The sequence below is a fragment of the Sus scrofa genome, chromosome 18 (assembly GCF_054392235.1).
Source record: "Sus scrofa isolate SSC_HxYL_T2T_F1_AM1 chromosome 18, Sscrofa_HxYL_maternal_Yorkshire_Landrace_v2.0, whole genome shotgun sequence".
In the NCBI taxonomy this organism is placed as follows: Eukaryota; Metazoa; Chordata; class Mammalia; order Artiodactyla; family Suidae; genus Sus; species Sus scrofa.
In genome coordinates, this window is record NC_139400.1 from 12,883,302 (window position 1) to 12,902,301 (window position 19,000).

The 19,000-nt window shown below is 49.3% G+C and overlaps 1 protein-coding gene and 1 long non-coding RNA gene across 3 annotated transcripts in view; both read right to left on the bottom strand.

Annotated features, from left to right (window-relative positions):
- DPP6 (dipeptidyl peptidase like 6) overlaps positions 1 to 19,000 on the bottom strand; it is a 1,001,611-nt gene that overhangs the window by 795,229 nt on the left and 187,382 nt on the right. The window lies entirely within an intron of this gene.
- LOC146394872 (uncharacterized) lies at positions 13,152 to 18,853 on the bottom strand. Its single transcript, XR_014833479.1, has 2 exons — positions 18,001 to 18,853; positions 13,152 to 15,851 (listed from the first exon to the last, which is right to left on the bottom strand). It is a non-coding gene; the product is annotated as an uncharacterized LOC146394872 (long non-coding RNA).

A 19,000-nucleotide genomic window follows, 5' to 3' on the forward strand; every position in this document is an offset into this window, starting at 1 on the left:
TTATTTGAAAGAGCTAATATCTGTCCCTTTTATGGTCCTTGCAAATTTTCTAGATGAGTGGAAGTATGAGGGAGCAGATCAATCAAGAGAGGAAGATGTGATCAGGCTATTGCGTTGTGGTCCAGAGTGAGACAGACACAGGGTGTCCTTGAAACCATGTCCCCAGGCGAGCCCATGCCACACAGAGGACGACGCCACATGTCTGCACCTATAAAATGAGAATTGTACAATATTTCTCGGCACAATACCCTCTGAGTAGAACAGTGTGACGTTTTAACTCAAAATAGCTGTCCCTTGTTTAACTCTATTTGGTTTTACCAAATTTCTAACTCCTCAAAAAAAACCAACCTAAACCTGTTGATGTCTCAAAGGAATGCACAGGGCACTCCAAATGCTTTGTTCGCTGTAGGATTTACCTTGAACTTCCCCCCACAAGAGGATTTAAACATTGCAAACCATTTAAGTATTTCTAAAACAGAATGATTAAAAATAAGGAAGGCGAGATCTGTGGTTCGGGTCCCAACAGAGAATTATCAGACTGAACCTCCCACTGCAGCAATTCCATCACTGGACTAAATACAGGAAACAAGTGTGTTCGGGTAACAGATCACAGGTCGTGCAGGGCAGCGACCCGAGAGCAGGGCAAGCAATCGCAAGCTCCTTGTTCACACCAGCTGTCCACCTTGGGGTCACGGTCAACCTACAGCCCAGAGAAGCGGAGACAGCAGGGGAGCGCTGGCCTCAACGGGAAGGAACCAAGAATCAGAGCCTGAGTCTGCAGAGCAGCTGGCAGCGGGGGCGGCCACCAGCCTCTGACACAGACCTGCTCTGACCAGCCCGGAAGCCAACTGTCTCCCAGAACACAACGGAAACACTTTAAAGAAATGTTAAAACTCAATTCTTTGTGACATATCATCCACGATGTGCTACATTCAATGAAAAGTTATTAGACAGACGGAGGACCAGAAACAGACCCGTTTCCCAGAGGAAATCACTCCATAGGATTAGACTCACAGATGATGGATGGAAAAATTGCACAAGAAATTTGTAATGGTTGTTATAAACAATGCATTGATTTTTTTTTTTAAAAAGATACACATAACATGGGCTCCCTTTCAATTACACTGTTTCCTTTTTGATTACTGAATTATAGCTTTGTTTTGTTTTGTCTTGTTGTTTTAGGGCCACACCAGCAGCATATGGAAGTTCTCAGGCTAGGGGTCGAATCAGAGCTGCAGCCGCCTGCCTACACCACAGCCACAGCAAGGCCAGATCCAACACTGTAGCTTGCAACCCACTGAGTGAGGCCAGAGATCGAACCTGCATCCTCACGGAGACCACATTGGGTTTTTAACCAGCTAAGTCACAACGGGAACTCCGAATTACAGTCTTTATATGTTCAAGATACAAATCTCGTGCTGGACATGTGAGGTGCCAAACCTTTCTCCCATCCTGTGAACTCTTCCGCTGCCCCGATGGTGTTCCCTGATGCACAAAACTTCTTAATACATTAAAAAAATGTTGGCCGTGCCTGTGGCATGAGGAAGTTCCTGAGCCAGGAATCAAACCCAGGCCACAGCAGTCACCAGAGCCATAGCAGTAACAACGCTGGATCCTTATCCTGCTGAGCCACCAGGGAACTCCAAAACTTGTTAATTTTGATTATGTCCGATGTATCTATTTTTCCTTTGTTGTTTGTGCTTTCGGGGTCCCATCTCAGAAACCATGGCTTAATCCAAGGTCACAGTTAGATTTTTTTCTTTTCAGATAGGATCTTTCTCAGTTCTGGAATTTCTACTTGGCTCTATTGTTACAGAGGATGTCTAGGCTTCTCCTCTAAGAGTTCAGTAGTTTAAGCGCTTACATGTAGGTCTTTCATTGTTAGTTTCTTTGGAAGGAACTTGTCTGCCAAAGGGGGGGGGGGGCAAGAAAAATGCATTTTCATACAATGGGAAGAAAATACACAAGGCACTTGGCTTTCTGGTGGCACCCGCCGAGATACTAAATCTGGCTCAGACACCCTTTTTCTCTGTGACCCCAGGGAGGTGACTTAGTGTTTCTGAGCGTGTGTTTTACCATCTGTAAAATGGACATAACATCTACCTTGGCAGCAGGTAGTGGTTTGCCACTAGTATAATCCTTCCCATCACGTTATACAGTTTCCTCACAAGAGCGTAACGTGAGAATTACCGTCCACAGGTTTTCAGACCAGCGTTTCAACGTCCTGGCTCTAGGACGTGAGAGTGGGTGTCTCTCTGAGCCTCAGCCTTCTCTTCTGCGACAGAGAGGGGGAGATCGTCACCCAGCCCCTTTCCAGCACTAAACGCGCAGTGACTAATCTCAAGAGTGCGAGTGGAAAGCTGCTGAGATGCACCCTTGGCAATTTCATTTGTTTAAAAACCTGCCTTTCTCTGTGCAAAGTGACATAGTGTCTTTTCCATCAAAGGAAATCTTGGTGACTCTGTTTTGCTCCGGTTTCGCCCTCCTGCAACCCCCTCCTCTTTCCCTCTTCTCCCAGGAACCATGTGTTTCAAATGAGCCAACCAGGAAGAGGGTGCGCCCTGACCCGACGCATGGGAAGGGGACAGTCCATCACCTGCGTTAGGGATCCACAGGGGAGGGTCCTTTGTTTGGCGCGCGCTTTTTGGAGCTCCCGAGCCCTTCTGCAGCAGGAAAGAGCCTTGTCGAGATCTCCCCGCGTTCGTGTGTCTCATTTTCCAACACTGATGATCCGAGCCACGTCCCCAACATCTTGGAGACGCTTGGCTCCAGGCACCCGCCTCTGCTGCCACACAAATCTTTGCCTCAAGTGAGAGAGAAATAATGATCCATAGAATCCGCATCTCTTGCCTTGACCATTTTTGTCATTTCTAAGTTTTTAAAGTTTAGGAACCGAGCTTGGAGTGTAGGTCTCACGGCATACTTAAAAACGATTCACTGGTGGGGGGGGGGGTGTCTCCCTAGTGAGGTAGCTTAGATTTCAGCAGCTTCCTGTGCCATGGAACCATCTAAAGCCATGGTTCCCAGAGCGTGAACCCCAAACACTACAAATCAAGCCGTGGGGTCTCCTGATGGAAATGGCAGCTACACAGGCGCATCCTCACTTGCCTGGGGTGCGAGCCTCACTTCTCATTGCTGGAAAGCAGGGCGGGGATCACACCCACCGAGATGCCACCTCCCAGCAGAAGTTCTGGTGGATCAAGGGCGGGGTCTGTCTGGCCTTTCTTTGGCGGGCGGGGTGCCTGGAGGGGCTGACGACCATGCTGGCCTGCAGGGCGACGTAAGGGGACACAGAGGTGCTGCAGGAGGACCCTACACTCAGCAGCATCCCAGTGCACCGTAGGGAGGGGTCTCCATAAGGTCCTGCTCACGTGACTCCACTCCGTTGCAACCGACCTGCCCACTTCCAGTTCTGGCTCTTTCTTTTGTCTTTCTTCTTCTTCCTCTTTTTTTCTTTTAAGGGCTGCACCTGTGGCATATGGAAGGTCTGGGCTGGGAACTGAATCGGAGCAACAGCAGCAGGCCTACACCACAGCCGCAGCCATGCTGGATCCAAGATGCAACTGCGACCTACGCTGCAACTTGCAGCAACACCAGATCCTGAACCCCCTGAGCAAGGCCAGGGATCGAACCCACATCTTCACGGGGACGACGCTGGGTTCTTAACCTGCTGAGCCGCAACGGGACCTCCAGTTGTGACTCTTTCTGACTGGCATGGGAGCCAGATGCACGAGCATCTGAAATGCCAAATAAACAAAAGCCAAATACCATTCTTCAAGGGTTGCATGCCAGGAACCAAATGGACTTGGGCACGAACCTGGATAGAGGTGTGTTCTGAGCCCAATTTCCATGCAATTGCACAGTCCAGTTCTTCAACAGTTCCAAACTCTGGGTTGCTTCAGGGACTTCAAGCTCTGTCTCCAGAAGTCAATCTCCCCTCATTCATCACTGAGGAAAATAAAAGCCCATTTAAAAAAATGAATGGAAGGGACAATCCAGCTCATGCTTCGATCTGTAGCTGCCACTTGGATCAATAAAACAGAAAAAATAGAAGCTGAGACCCAAACCTAATCCAGCATTTCATCTTCTGGTTTGGAATAAAGCCAGGCATTGATACGCAAGGAGACAGGCTCATCAATCCATGAGAAATCATTCAGGAGATATCGTGGTGAGTCAGTGATGCTGGTTTAAATGATGAGTCTCTGACTGCTGGGACTCCAGGATCCCTCCCTGAGTGGGGGTCTCCCCTGGGGACCGTTTGATGTGAGTTTTTGGGACTCTGATGCTGCACCGGGCCAGGCCTCTGAGCTGCCGTCCTGACCACTCAGATGAGAGCGCCACGCGTGGGGTGGCGGACGTGGAGATGCTGCCTTCCGCTTCTGAAAGATGGATGCAGCAGCACCAGACCTGGGAGGAGAAGGTGAGCTGAAGCGTATTCTTTATTTAGAGGCTTTTGACGGAAGGCCAAGTCCAGGGACTCGGCCAAGTCGGGCTGCCCTTCTGGGAGCCGGTGGTGCCAGGTCAGGAAGGGCCACGGCTCAGCAACCTTGAAGGAAAAGAAGATTCCTACCGCCCACCAGGACCCCCCTGGCTGGGCGGCGTGACAGCAACGGGGACCCTTCTAGTTCTGGGCATGCCTACCTTTAATGACCTCGTGACCTTAGGCATGTAGAGGTCATCTGCCTCATGCAAGGGGCTGAGGACAAAGTCCTAGTTTTCTGCACGTGCCTGGGACCAGGGTTTACGGGGTCTTCCTGCTCAGGTGATGCCATTCAGTTGCATCTTTCAATCTTTTCTGAAGTCACTTCTGGGGTGAGAAAGTGGCCACCACCTCTGGCGGGGGAGGGGAGGGGGCAGGATGGCTGCTTCATGCTATGAGGGCTCTGGACCCAGAGAGCAGGAGAGACCCGTGTGGTCCTTGGCCATCAGAAGGAATGAATGAGCTGGCAAGAGGCCTCTGACACTGAACTTGGCCTGGGAAAAGAGAGGAGACTCTCATGACAGATGCAGAGTGGCCAGGACCCCTGCTGTCCATCTCAGCAGGAGGCCAGCCAGGCAGGGCTCTGGGTCCCTCCCGCGGGGCCAGAGCTGAGGGTCAGGGATGTTTCACACAGGCCTGGAAGCCCGATGAATTCTCCTGGAGCCTCAGTGTCCCAAGGTCACCAGGCTGAGTGCTGGCTGAGCCCCATTCGTCTTCTGAAAGGATGAGCTCATGGCTGGACGCCCTGGGCTGGTGGGTCAGCCTGGAGCTGCTGGGATGCCCTCAGACCATATGCCACTGACAGGGGGCAGCTCCCTGGGCTTGCTGGGGGCCAGGGGGAGGAGGAGCAGCTCCTGGCTCAGCTGGACGTGAACAAACAGGACCACTGGGGCGAGGCCGCTGAAGGAGGAGAAATGTCACTTAGTAAGACAGATTCTCCTGGCTTCCAGAAAAGTTCTCGTTTGGAAGTGTACCTGTTTGGAAATGCTGAACAGAAAACAAGCCTGGAGGGTATTTTCCCAGGGAGGCAGCTGCAGGGCAGAGTTCTCCAAGGGTTACAAGTAAGGTTCTCATTATTGCAGGGCCTGCAGCTCTAATCCTGTGAGGCTTTGAGAGAGAAGGCCGTCAGGAGAGGGAGGATCAGATTTAAGGAAGTCGAAGAACTCATTTCCACTTGCTAACAGGAAAACCTGCCAGAAACCTCTAAAGTTGCTTTTTTCCCTCCGGTCAATGAAGACTTGCTCCTGCCTGAGTCCCCCGTCCACGTGGTAACCCAGCTCCGATCACACAGGGGACACAGTGCTAAGAGAACAGCTGGGAGCTCCGAGTTTGGGCCCAGCTTTGTTCCAGCCCTACACGCTATGGGCAGCGAGTGTGGACTGGCCCAAGCTCTCTGGACACGGAGGTAGGAGATGAGCTTAAATCCTCTGTTGTCCCCCTTTCTCAGGGGGTGGCCTCTCCCAAGTCCGTGAGTTTTCCTGAATCTCAGGGTTTTCCATCCTTAGAAAGAAGATTCTCACTACTCAGCTTTCATGGCCCTAAGGTCATTAGCAGTGACAGAAACGACACCTTAGTTTCACCACACTAGGCTGTTTCTCCTAGACACACAGGAAGACTACATTCCCCAGAATCCTTTGCAGCCAGGTGGGCGGCACTCCTGAGTTCTGGGGCCAACAGAACCTGAACGCAGGACACAGCCATCCATCAGCATCGGTCTGGCCACACACAGCCAAGCTCTCTGTTCTGCCCACACGCCTGGGAGTGAAGAACCCTGAGACAGGCCAGCACGGAGGAGAGGGAAGGGGCTTGGACCGAAGGATGGAAAGACCCCAAGACTCTCCCCTGATGGGGGTCCGGAAAGCAAGTTCCGTGCTTGCTCTAAGAAATGCATGTTCCCGGGCTCAGCCAGTCAGATGCGGGAAGTGCTGGCCAGTGAACAGAGCTCTAACGACCCCGAGCAGCACCCGACCTAAGTACGTGAGCTCAGCACCTCTTACCCTCCCCGTGCTGCTTGCCTCATCTGTAGAATGGGCACAAGGACCCCTGCCTCATTCTCTCTCAGGCTCCTCATGAGGGTTAAAAAAAAGAAACTATCAGAAGCTACTTTTTTTTCTTTTTTCTTTTCTCTTTTTAGGGCCACACCCACAGCATATGGAAGTTCCCAGGCTAAGGGTCGAATCGGAGCTGCAGCTGCCGACCTACACCACAGCCACAGCCACAGCCACGCCAGATCCAAGCTGTGTCTGTGACCTACACCACAGCTTACGGCAACGCCGGATCCTTAACCCACTGAGTGAGGCCAGGGATTGAACCCAAGTCCTCATGGATACTGGTCAGGTTTGTTTCCACTGTGCCCCAGCAGGAACTCTCAGAAGCTATTTTCCTTGGCTGCTCATTTTATGACTTATTTTTTTATTTTTTATTTTTAAGGGCTGCAACTGCAGCATATGGAAGTTCCCAGGCTAGGGGTCAAATTGGAGCTGCAGTTGCTGCGGATCTGGCCACAGCAACGCTAGATCGAAGCTGCATCTGTGACCCAGGCCACAGCCACAGCAATGCCAGATCCAAGCCGCCTCTGTGACCCAGGCCACAGCTTGGGGCAATGCTGGATCCTTAACCCACTGAGCAAGACCAAGGAGCAAACCTAAATCCCTATGACACTCTACCAGGTTCTTAACCCACTGAACCACAATGGGAACTCCTAGGATTTTTTTTTTAATTGAGGTACAGTGGATGTACAATATTATATAAGCTTCACTCACAATTTTTAAAGGTTATATTCCATTTACAGTTATTGGCTATATTCTCTCTGCCGTACAATATGTCCATGTAGCTTATATATTTTATGCACAATTGTTTGTACCTGTTAAGCCCCTACCCCTTTCTTGGCTCTCTGTCCACCCCTCTCCCCACTTGTAACCACTTGTTTGTTCTCTATATCTGAGTCTGTTTCTGTTTTTGTGATAGGCATTAGTTTGCTGTATTTTTTAGATGCCACATATAAGGGATATCATACAGTTTTTATCTTTCTTTTTTTTTTTTGTTTGTCTTTTTGCCTTTTCTAGGGCCGCTCCTGCGGCATATGGAGGTTCCCAGGCTAGGGGTCGAATCGGAGCTGTAGCCACCAGCCTACGCCACAACCACAGCAACGTGGGATCCGAGCCTCATCTGTGACCTACACCACAGCTCATGGCAACGCCAGATCCTTAACCCACTAAGCAAGGCCAGGGATCGAACCCACAACCTCATGGTTCCCAGTTGGATTCAGTAACCACTGCGCCACGACGGGAACTCCTATCTTTCTCTTTCTGATTTATTTCATGTAGCATAATATGCTCCAAGTCCATGCATGTTGTTATAAATAGCCGAATATCATTCTTTTTATGGCTGGGTAATATCCAATTGCATGTATATACACCCTGTCTTCTTTCTCCATTCATTCATCTGTTTACGGACACTAAGCTTGCTTCCCTACCTTGGCTACTGCAAACAGTGTTGCAATACACATTTGGGTGCTTGTATCTTCTTGAATTAGCATTTTCTTTCTTTCTATATATATATATATACTCAAGGATGGAACTGCTGCATCATATAGTAGTTCTATTTTTTGAGAAACTTCCATACAAGTTTCCACAGTGGCTGCACCAATTTACAGTCCCCCCAGATCGTGCAAGGGTTCCCTTTTCTTCACGTTCTTGCCAGTATTTGCTACTCGTGTTCTTGTTGATGACAGCTATTCTGACAGGTGTGAGGTGCTATCTCACGGTGGTTTTAATTTGCATTTCTCTGATGATCAGCGATGTTGGGCATCTCTCCGTGTGCCTGCTGGCCATCTGCCACTTCCTCTTTGGTAAAATGTCTCGTCAGACCTTCTGTCCATTTTTGAATCAGCGTGTTTTTGGATGATGAGTTGTATGAGCTGTTTATATATTTTGGATACTAACCCTTCACAAGTCATAGCACTTGCAAATATGTCCTCCCCTTCAGTAGGCTGTCTTTTCGTTTGGTTGATGGTTTCCTTTGCCGTGCAAAGGCTTTTAAGTTTAATTAGGTCTGATTTGTTTATTTTTGCTTTTGCTTCCTTTGCTTTAGGAGACGGATCCAAAAAAAAAATATTGCTGCAATTTACGTCAGAGTGTTCCGCCTGTGTTCTCTTCTAGGAGTTTTATGGGTTCAGGTCTTGCACTTAGGTCTTTAACTCATTTTATTTTTGTACGTGGTATTAGAGGGTGTTCTCATATCATTCTTTCACGTGTCACTGTCCAGTTTTTTGAAGCACACTTATTTGAGACTGTCTTTCCTCCACTGGATATTCTTGCCTCTTTTGTCATAAACGAACTGACTCTGAGTGTACGGATTTATTTCTGAGCTCTTTATTCTGTTCCCGGGATCTAAGTGTCTATTTCTGTGCCAGGACCATGCTTTTTTGATTCCTGTAGCTTTGCAGCTGGGCATTTTTGAAACCAGAGACCTGGGTTTTTCCGGAATCCCTTTAGAGCCCATCTCCTGGTTAGGATCTCGGTGGATACATTTCAAATGCTCCCTGGGGTCCTGCAGGCAAAGCAAGCTTGCCAACCCCTGCCAGATGCCCGACATCACTCTAAAACGTGACAGGAACAAACAGCAACTTCTTAGATTCCGGTATAAGCATGGGAATGTTTGCCGAAAAGGCCAAATACGCACTCACCGGAGTGCAGAGTGAAAAGCTTGGGCGAGTGGCCACAGCTCAGGTGCTTTCCCTCTGAGCCGCCGCACCTCCGAACGCCAGGGGGCGCCCCTCACGTCACTTCCTACACATCTAGCAGTTTCGGAAGAGCTGAGCCTCTTCCCAGGTGAGCCCCTGGGGTGAGACGGAAACCCAGGACCCTTTCAGATTTTGCATCAAATCCCCAGCCACGCCAACGGTACAACTGAAGAGCCTGGGGTGACTGCAAACAATCCCAGCAAACAATTACCGAGGGCTTCCAAGAGACAGATACTCTGCGGTGCGCTCTTCAAGGACTAGTTTCTGATTTCCCCGCCCCGAGCCCTACCACGTCCTATGCACGTGGTACAAATACAGCCTCTGGCAGAACAGGGACTGCAGCTCAGTCCACGTGGCCGCACAGCCCACCCCAGAGGCTGAATTATGTAATCCCGGCTTTGCTGCTGGGAGAGACCAGCCCTGGCGTCCGCCTCTCTGTGACTTCAAAGGTGGCCGCATTTAGCACTTGAGCACCCCTGTGGGCACTGAGAAAGCCACTGGAAGGAACCACAGATAACAGAAGCCAGAATAAAACCTATTTCTGCCTCCAGCCATTTATATCCACCTCTCCCCACCACAAAGGCTGTCCTGAGGTCCATGGATGGATTCTGACTCTAGATGAAATACAATCCTTGAACCCCAACATCCCGGGGTCTACCCCCCATCGAGGAAAAACACCTGAGGTGTAAGCCTACAGTTTGGGTTGAGGTTTGTCCTCGACAATGCGTGTGTTATTATGGACCCAAGGATGGTGTAGACCCTCCTACGAGCTGTGTTTCCCGTCACTGGGCCGCACCCACCACCCGGATCCCTGGGCACTAACTGTCTGGACAGGTCCCTGAGGTCCAGCTTCCTCCAGCCCTGCAGCCCCTCACGTCCACCCAGGGACAGCCCCACCCTGGGTCCTGAGCCTCCAGGCCCGCCCGCGGCCTTGAGACACAGGGGCCAGGACAAGCATGGTGCCCAAGCAGAGCTGCAGGACACCCAGATGCTCCGTCATGACAGAGGGAACTCACCGCCTCCCGCAGAAGCACCACATGCTGTTGAACATGAAGGTAGCTGGGAAAAAAAGCCTCCCCACCTGCGTCCTCCACGCTTCCCTCCAGGATGTGGCAGGCCACACCTCGCCCCAAACCATCCCTCCAGCAGGTCCAGCCTCCTGGGTGACAGCTGCGCCGCATGGGGGGCCCCCCTCGCTGCGGCGCCCCCAGCTCCTGCATTCCATACTCTTCAAGCCTCGTCTGAGCATCTCCCAGCCCCCAAACCGAATTCTTGATACGCTATTAATTACTGTAAATGACGTCATACACTTCCTTCCCAGGCAGTTAATTTTCATTTAGAAAAGATCGGAAGTTGGGTCCCAGGCTCTGACCCCCAAGGACCAACCACCAAAGCGTGTGCCTTTTATCTGCTGTGCCCCCATGAGAACAGTGAAACCAGCTGAGTGAGGCCCCTCTGTGCAAACACAGGCAGATCCTGCAGCCCCCCCCCCTGCCCCCCACAACAGAGCTGGGGATTCCCTATGTTGGGGCAGAACCCACCAGAGTCGAATCGAATTAAGGACCTTCTAAGGCTGAGTTGTGATGAAAGACCTCCAAGATACAATCTGAAAAACGGGTCTTTTCATATAATCGCAACTTCGTTCATTTCTTTGCCTATATATTCCCTTGGGGAATAAGAATCTGTCTCGTGCCTGACAATGTTTTTTGTAGGTTGTGAAATAAAGGTTTTTTTTTTGTTTGTTTGTTTGTTTGTTTGCTTCTTTTTAGGGCTGCTCCTGCAGCTTAGAGAAGTACCCAAGCTAGGGGTTGAATGGGCGCTGTAGCTGCAGGCCTACGCCACAGCCCCAGCAATGCAGGATCCAAGTTGCATCTGTGATCTATGCCGAAACTCACAGCAACGCCACATCCTTAACCCACTGAACAAGGCCAGGGATCAGACTCTCATCCTCACCGACACTACGTCAGGCTCGTAACCCACTGATGCACAACAGGAACTCCAAAGTTATTTTTCTCCTCAGGTCTGCTTGTGGCTCCATTATCGAAAACAATAAAAACACAGAAAAGGACAGATGTAAGCCATCTTTTGACAAACCAGACCATCCCGGCCCTCTTTAAAGCCATTCACGACCGTAACAGGAGACAAGTATGCAGAGGGCCTATCTTAAGAGAAACGCCCCTTAGGAAGGCATTGACTCTATCTGTACAGCCAATAAGAAGCAAGATGATAACACTGTAACAAACAGAAAGTTGCACAAAATTCTCCACATAAACTGCAGTCTCTAAGCCCTTGGAAGCGGAGCACAAAAACTCCAGATCATCTTAAGAGACATGGAGGGACTGGGCGCTCTGGCTCTGACCACAATCTTTGTGGCTTCACCTGTGCACACAGAAACTGTTTAAAAATCAGTTCAGAGTTTGGAGGGCTACTCTTGTCGCTGTTTTCTATACATCAAAAATATAGGGAGTTCCCGTCGTGGCTCAGTGGTTAACGAATCCGACTAGGAACCATGAGTTGCAGGTTCGATCCCTGGCCTTGCTCAGTGGGTTAAGGATCTGGCGTGGCCGTGAGCTGTGGTGTAGGTCACAGACTCGGCTTGGATCCTGTGTTGCTGTGGCTGTGGTGTAGGCTGGCAGCTACAGCTCCGATTGCACCCCTAGCCTGGGAACCTCCATATGCCACGGAGGTGGCCCTAGAAAAGGCAAAAAGTCAAAACCAAACAAACAAACAACAAACACAGCCATCACCAAAAGCCACAGGAAACTCATTGACGCGTTTTGATTTTCTGCTATTTGAGCCCAAACCCTGGAGATTCAGCATCAATATCCCCAAGACCACTTGACCTTGGAAATGTGCCTAAACTAACACCAAAAGGATGCTGCCTGTTGAGTCCTTCCACCCAAACGTGCACCCCGCCCCCAATTTGATGATTTGTACGTAGTTCCCGACATGCAGCACATCTAGTGACGACCTGGGAAATGTGGTGGACACATTAGCTGATGACAGAAGAGAAATCCAAGCAGCAAAATGCTCTACGAACTCAGGAAGCCCCAAAGTATCCGTCTACGTTTAACTTGTTTTTTGGGTTGTTTTTTTTTTTTTTTTTTCCTTCCCATCTTGTTATCTGGGACAAACACACATGCGTAAAGATGTCTAAGCTCCAAGGGGTGCGTTTTGGTCGTTATCTCGCAGCTTTGTGAGGGCTCCTGTGGAAGGTGCCTGTTCAGGATACCTATGATACCCCAGGTATTGCCAGGAACGAGTGAGGCACAGCCAAGACCTGCAGGAATTCTGGCGTTTTAGAAAAGCTCTTAGCCTTGGGGCATAGGTTTGAACCACACAGATCTTTCTGGCACAGCTGCTCATCTATAAAGGAAATATTTAGGGGCATCTTGATTTTAGCACTCCACAAATTCTATTACAGTGGCAGCCACTTACTACACTTAGCAGTAAGCTGGCCAGAGGTATGACAAAGCAGCCAAGACTTATTCTTCCCAGAAGAGAGAAACAGCCATGACATTGGGAAGGGCGAAGACTTGGATTGCACTAAACATGACTCTTCACTCAAGTTCCTTGAGATCCATGTACCTGCCTCGGCTTTGTAGGACAGCTAAACTTTGTATCTACAGGGCATCTTTGAACTTAAGGTACTTGAGTAAACTTTCAAATCTATGAAAAAAAAAAAAGTTGGTATGACTGCAACTTTGAAACAATACACATAAGAAACAAAACACAATACAAAAATGCCCGGGGTAGGTAACCAAGAATAGTACAGATGACCAAACTGAAGGGAGTTCACAAAAAGCCGAGGGTTCCAGCGGTGACAGCGGCACAGCGTGGCCGATATTGAGTTGTCCAAACTGCTCCCTGGGAAGCGGGAGGTCCACTGGGGCAGGAAAAGGTAACCATACAGATTCCTCTCCCTTGTTTCATCATAAAATTTAATGTTGCCTATTCACGGTCTATAATAACATTGCGAGTGAGCACCCATCTGTGGGACCTTCTAAAGTATCTTCAGTACCAGGAAGCAGAGACGGAAGCAGTGTTTAGAAGTGGCAGGGGCCTTGGAGGTCACTGAGCTCAGTGACTGTCAAGTACCCTTTAGGGTCTGCCTTCTGGGGAGCGCTGGGATGCACAGAGATGCCTGGGGCGGGCGAGGCAGCCTGAGGGTGGAGCCGCAGAGCTCTGTCTGTCCGCACCTCCACCAGCCAGAGCCAGAGCCGGCTCCCCGGGATCCTTCCGTATCCTGCACCTACTTAAAGGTTTTGTTTGAAGAAAGAGCTTCATGAGTGACTATCACCAAGTCCTATCGGAGCTACAGGAGTCCAGCAAGGTGTAGTTATGGCTGTGATTGATGGCTTTCTGATGAAGGAGGACCTGGAGACCGGGCCATGCTGGGAAGCATCTCCAGGTGAGGTCACGGAATGTTCTCACCACCTTGGCAGCCTGGGGCCTCTCTGATGAAGAGGGCGTTGTTTTAGAGCTTCCACAATGGTTTATTGGCAGGATTTCTGATGCTAGGCTATGACCCAGGGCTGGATTGGTCTCCAAGGGAGGTAGGACAGGAAAGGAAGGCAGAGATGGGGGGGGGGCGGGGGTGTGCAGCATTCTCAGGCATCCTGAGAAGACAGTGGTGGCCCACAAAGGTGGCCATCAGGAAAGCGGTCCCCTCCCTGCAATCTGCCAGTCCTCTCCTTTCTCCACATCTCCTCAGCCTGGGCCTGGGGCTCAGCTGGCAGACAGCATGGGGAGACCGGCTGAGCAGATCCATGCCTGGGCTCCCAGGGAGACATCTGGTCTACCAGCTGTGTGCCCCGGGACGAGTCACTCAGGTTCCCTTCTATGAATGGGAGAGGCTAGGGGGTATCTGTCGCAGAGCTGTCTGCTCTGAGTGAATTAAAACATCCAGGAGATTGTACGTTCCGAGGAAGTGTTAACTGTTGCTCATATTTTTTTCTCTTCTTCCAAATGCTTCTCTTTCAAGATGAAAACAGTGAAGCCCAAGCAGCTTCCCAAGGTCAGGAAACTCAATTCTTCTGATGGAAAGACCAGAACCTTGGCAGTGAGTCTTCTTGGTGCAAAGCCAGAGGTCAGGTCCGAGGCCCTGGGCATGCAGGAAGGGCAGACTTTCTCTGCTTGAGAGCACAGGATCCCTGGGCAGGGCTGTCAGCCAGAACACCCCTGCATAAGTAATGCTAAGTAGAGAACTACAGGGGCCTTTAGCCAGGCACTGAGTCCTCCTCCTCTCAGCAGACAAGGAACCAAACCCTCTTGAGATGCCCACAGGTTGCAATCAGCACAAAGCTAATGAGGAATCAGAACTCCATTTACTTGCTTGGCCCTGTGTCAGGTTTATGGACTTTGGAGGGACTGCATTCCAGCATCTTGATTTGAAGTGAAAATGTCAAAATATTTTGTGCCAGTGACCAATGTTTTGGTTCTGAAGGAATCTTCCCACTGGCTCTGACAGCCCTAAGATAGATTTGTGTTCAAAGGAAACACTGTCAGGCCCAGAACCTATTCACTTCCCGTCCATTTCAGTCATAAATGCTAAATGCGTAACACGCTATGCAAATCACACGGCAAAGCTGCTTAGACTTATTTTCCCCGCTATTTGAATATAAATTTTCCACCTTTGAAGAGTTTAAGAATGTCATTTCATCTTGATTCTCCAGCCAAACTGAAATTGCAAAATGATCTTAAGTAGCCTAGAAATGGACTATAAAAAATGGCCCCTTTAAGGAGCTTATTGCCCTTGATCATGACTCTATTTCCATCACTGGGATTATTCAACAGGAAATGTTCACTGAAAGACTCGTTTGGTTTAAACAGTAAATGCTACGTGGATTCAGAGAAGCAGGAAGTCAGTGAGTGCCCAAGAGGTCAAGCGAGGCTCTGTGGATTTGATGGGAAAAGGCAGAAGGAATGAACAAGATACCAGAAACAAGTATCCCAGAGGAGTTAGTGCTGTTCTCTCTGTCAGGTTTCTGTACTGACTGCAAGATGTCCTGGCTGCACACGTGCAGGTGACACCAAGGAGTTACTTACAACTAAAATCGGGGTACTCAAGGAGCTGCAGCTCAAGGTAAGTAGCCCCATTATGTCCTTCACGACCCCAAAGCATTGATACTTTTGGAGAAGGTTATGCACAGGCATAAAACTTCCAGCTCAGGCCCTGAGAACACCTAACTCATGGTGTCTGCTTCTCCTTGCAGGCAAGGGTTGGGCTCCTCATGTCGCATCTGGAGGACATTACGGATTCCCGCCATGGCTGAGCCAGGGCTTCAGGGAGATGGAATCAGTCTTCGAGCATGTTTAAGTGATACGAGTCTCATGACACTGCCACAGTCCTCTAGCCGTTTCCTACTGTTTTGGAACACAAGAGAACTTTTGTCCATGCAGAGGCATAACTGACTATCGATGGACAGGATTCATCTGTTCAGAAAATATCTACTGAGCCCTTGATAAAGGTCGAGGTGAAAAGAAAAGCTTTATCTTCAAGGAGCTAACAGTTTCAGAAAAAAGACAGTTCTACAAACACCGTTAGGAAAGTTGGGTTTTTGTTATTGTTGTTGTTGTCGTTTGTCTTTTCTAGGGCTGCTCCCACGGCATATGGAGGTTCCCAGGCTAGGGGTCGCATCAGAGCTGTAGCCACCGGCCTATGCCAGAGCCACAGCAACTCAGGATTCAAGCCGAGTCTGCAACCTACACCACAGCTCACAGCAATGCCGGGTCCTTAACCCACTGAGCAAGGCCAGGGATCGAACCCGCAACCTCATGGTTCCTAGCTGGATTCGTTAACCACTGAGCCATGATGGGAACGCCATAATATCTTAATTTGCTGCTTCCCTCTCTTCTGTGACCCAAGGGCAGAGGAGAACTCTGCTGGAACGTGACAAGAGACACCGCTGACTCTCCTGGGATAAGCTCACAGCTCTGGCCCTTTCCCCACTCAGTTCTTGCTCACATACCTTTATCAGAAAGGCCTTCTAGGACCTTTCTTTCTGAAACAGATTTTCCCTATCACCCCCTCTCCCAGCTTTATTCTTCTCTTAGCATGTGTCACCACCTGACAAGTATTTCTTTCATGCTGTCTTCTCTCATTAAAATGCACATGACATGAACACAAAACGTTGTCTCTTTGGTACACAGCTACATCCCCAGCTGCACTGCAGATGCCCAGCAAGCACTTGTTGAATGTTTGATAAATGCATTCGCCTGATCTTAAGTTCAGCTGCTTTCACTTGGGAGCACCTAAAATAAGAGAAAGGTTGTGTTCCAATGAGCATGATCGGCTTGTTTGAATGTGAAACAGGCATGTGCAAGAGCATGTGTGCTTTTTGTATTTCGGGAGCATCAGTTGGCCTCTGTTTTAGGTAAGGAAGCAGGAAGCATGGGAAGGAGCCTTCAGAGGTGGCCGGTGAACATCCAGTTTAGGGCAATAACTTACCTAAGAAACATGTGTTGGATGAGACTGACTTATAAAGGGCATGTAATTCACTCACTCACAGAGATATTGGGAAATGGGTATTTAAATATGGACCTGGCTTGGTCTCAGCCCTGAGGCATTTGTGTCCACATGTCTGGAGTCAACACTGGGGCAGGAAAGCCAGAGGGGAAGCAGCAATCCCCAAACCAGCCTGCTGGGGACAGGGGCACTTAGTGTGCACCCCAAAGTGAGGGTGACTCCCCAGAGTGAGAGCTTCCATATACCCTGCAGCTGCCTCATCCCATGAGACTCTTCTCCAGTTCAAGCTGGGAAGACCAAGCTGTGACTGCCATTATGAGAGCATCTGGACTTCAACACCAGGTGAGCTGCGGTGTAATGTGTAAAGAAATGCATGACTCCAGGCATCCTGGAGAAGCCATCGGTACAGGAGAAAGGACAGCCTGGTGTGATTATAGGCCTAAGAGAGATGGGGGGGGGGGGTGTCTTTAATTCAAAGAGAATATGGAAAAAAAAAAAAAAAAGGAGTTCCCATGATGGCGAAGAGGAAACGAACCTAACTAGGAACCATGAAGTTTCGGGTTCGACCCCTGGCCTTGCTCAGTGGGTTAAGGATCTGGCGTTGCTGTGGCTGTGGTGTAGACCGGCGGCTACAGCTCTGATGCGACCCCTAGCCTGGGAACCTCCATATGCCGTGGGTGCTGATTTAAAAAAAAAAGAGAGAGAGAGAGAATATGCCTTCCCTCAAATTACCTCGTCATTTATTTCAGCAGCCGTGCCATGGCTGAGCGCACTTCTGCTCCACAGGTAATTCCCAGAGGGACCCCACACTGATGACACACACCCGGACACAATCAGTTTCCTTACTTTTAGGACAACTATTTTTTTAGGAAACCAAATCCCACATCCCTCACTCTGGGTATCTGTTTTATTTACTCTTCTTGGCACCAAAGTATTTTTTATTGTTTGCAGATTGTTTGAAAAGATTATCCATCGGGAAGATTGAAAGAACTTGAACAGGTAAAAGTTATTCAGAAAGCTTGGAAGGAAAGGACCCACGACAACTACCAAAGGAAGGAGTCTGAAGGGAAGATACACACTCGAGTGTGAAGTTGTCTGTTCTGCTTCCCCCACACACAACGTACGACATACTGTAGTGATAAAACACGGATACACAAGACACACGGCTTATTCCATTAATCCTAAGGGGCTGAGGCCAAATGCAGAGGGCTGAGGACGGCTAGGTCTGTCTGGACCGGGAAGGCCAGAGGTTTTCCTGAGAAATAAACTGTAAGATTGAGCCTTGAAGGAGAAGCAAGAACTTCCCACGTTTTCTCTATTCACCGACTTTTTAAGACAGAAGGAACTGTTCCACTAATGGACATATTTGAAAATCCTAATTTTAAAAACTATCCAATCACAGGGAGTCCACTGGTGGTTCAGGGGATTACGGGCCTGGAGGTCTCTACTGCTGTGGCTCAGGTCACTGCTGCAGCACGAGTTCGATCCCTAGCCTGGGAACTTTTGCATGCTGTGGCTGCAGCCAAGAACAAAATATCCAATCACGGAATGCTATCTCTTTTATCTTACCTCCTCTTTCTCTGCAAACCAATACCAAATGAAATGAAAACAGACACCTGCAACTCAGAAAAGACATGTTCACACGCGGAGATCTGCGGATGTCACCCTGGCTTATACATGAGGTAACCTGGACTTCATGCCAACTAAAGCAGTCTATTTGTGGCCTAGCAAACATGCACTGTACACCTGCTTTCATTGTTAGAGAAAAGGGCACACTGACCAGAAGTAAGGAATGTTCATGTCAAAAATAGAGATTAAACGCCCCTCTTCCTGGGACACTCAGCTGGGAGTCTGATGAGAAGACACCTTCCCAGGGACCACGGCCACTCTGACTCGCTGTGTACGTGCTGGTCTGTTCTTTTTTTTTCTTTAAACCTTGAAGAAATGCATCCCTGACTTGTTTACTGTTCTTTGCTCTGACAAGATACAACCCGTCAGTATTACTAAAAAGGAGGGAGCCTTTAATAAACAGGAAAACAAAACAAAACAAAACAAAAACAAAAACAAAAAACAGAAAAACAAGAAAAAACAGAAAAATTAGTTTATAGGCAGTTGCTTCTTCTTCTTCTTTTCCCATTTTTGGCCACCCTGCAGCACATGGAGTTCCCGGGCCAGGAATCAGATCCGACCCATAGTCAGGACTTAAGCCGCAGCTGTGGCAACGCCAGATCCTCAACCCACTGTGCCAGGCCTGGGATCAAACCTGTGACCCAGTGCCCCCAAGATGCCACTGATCCTGATGCGCCAT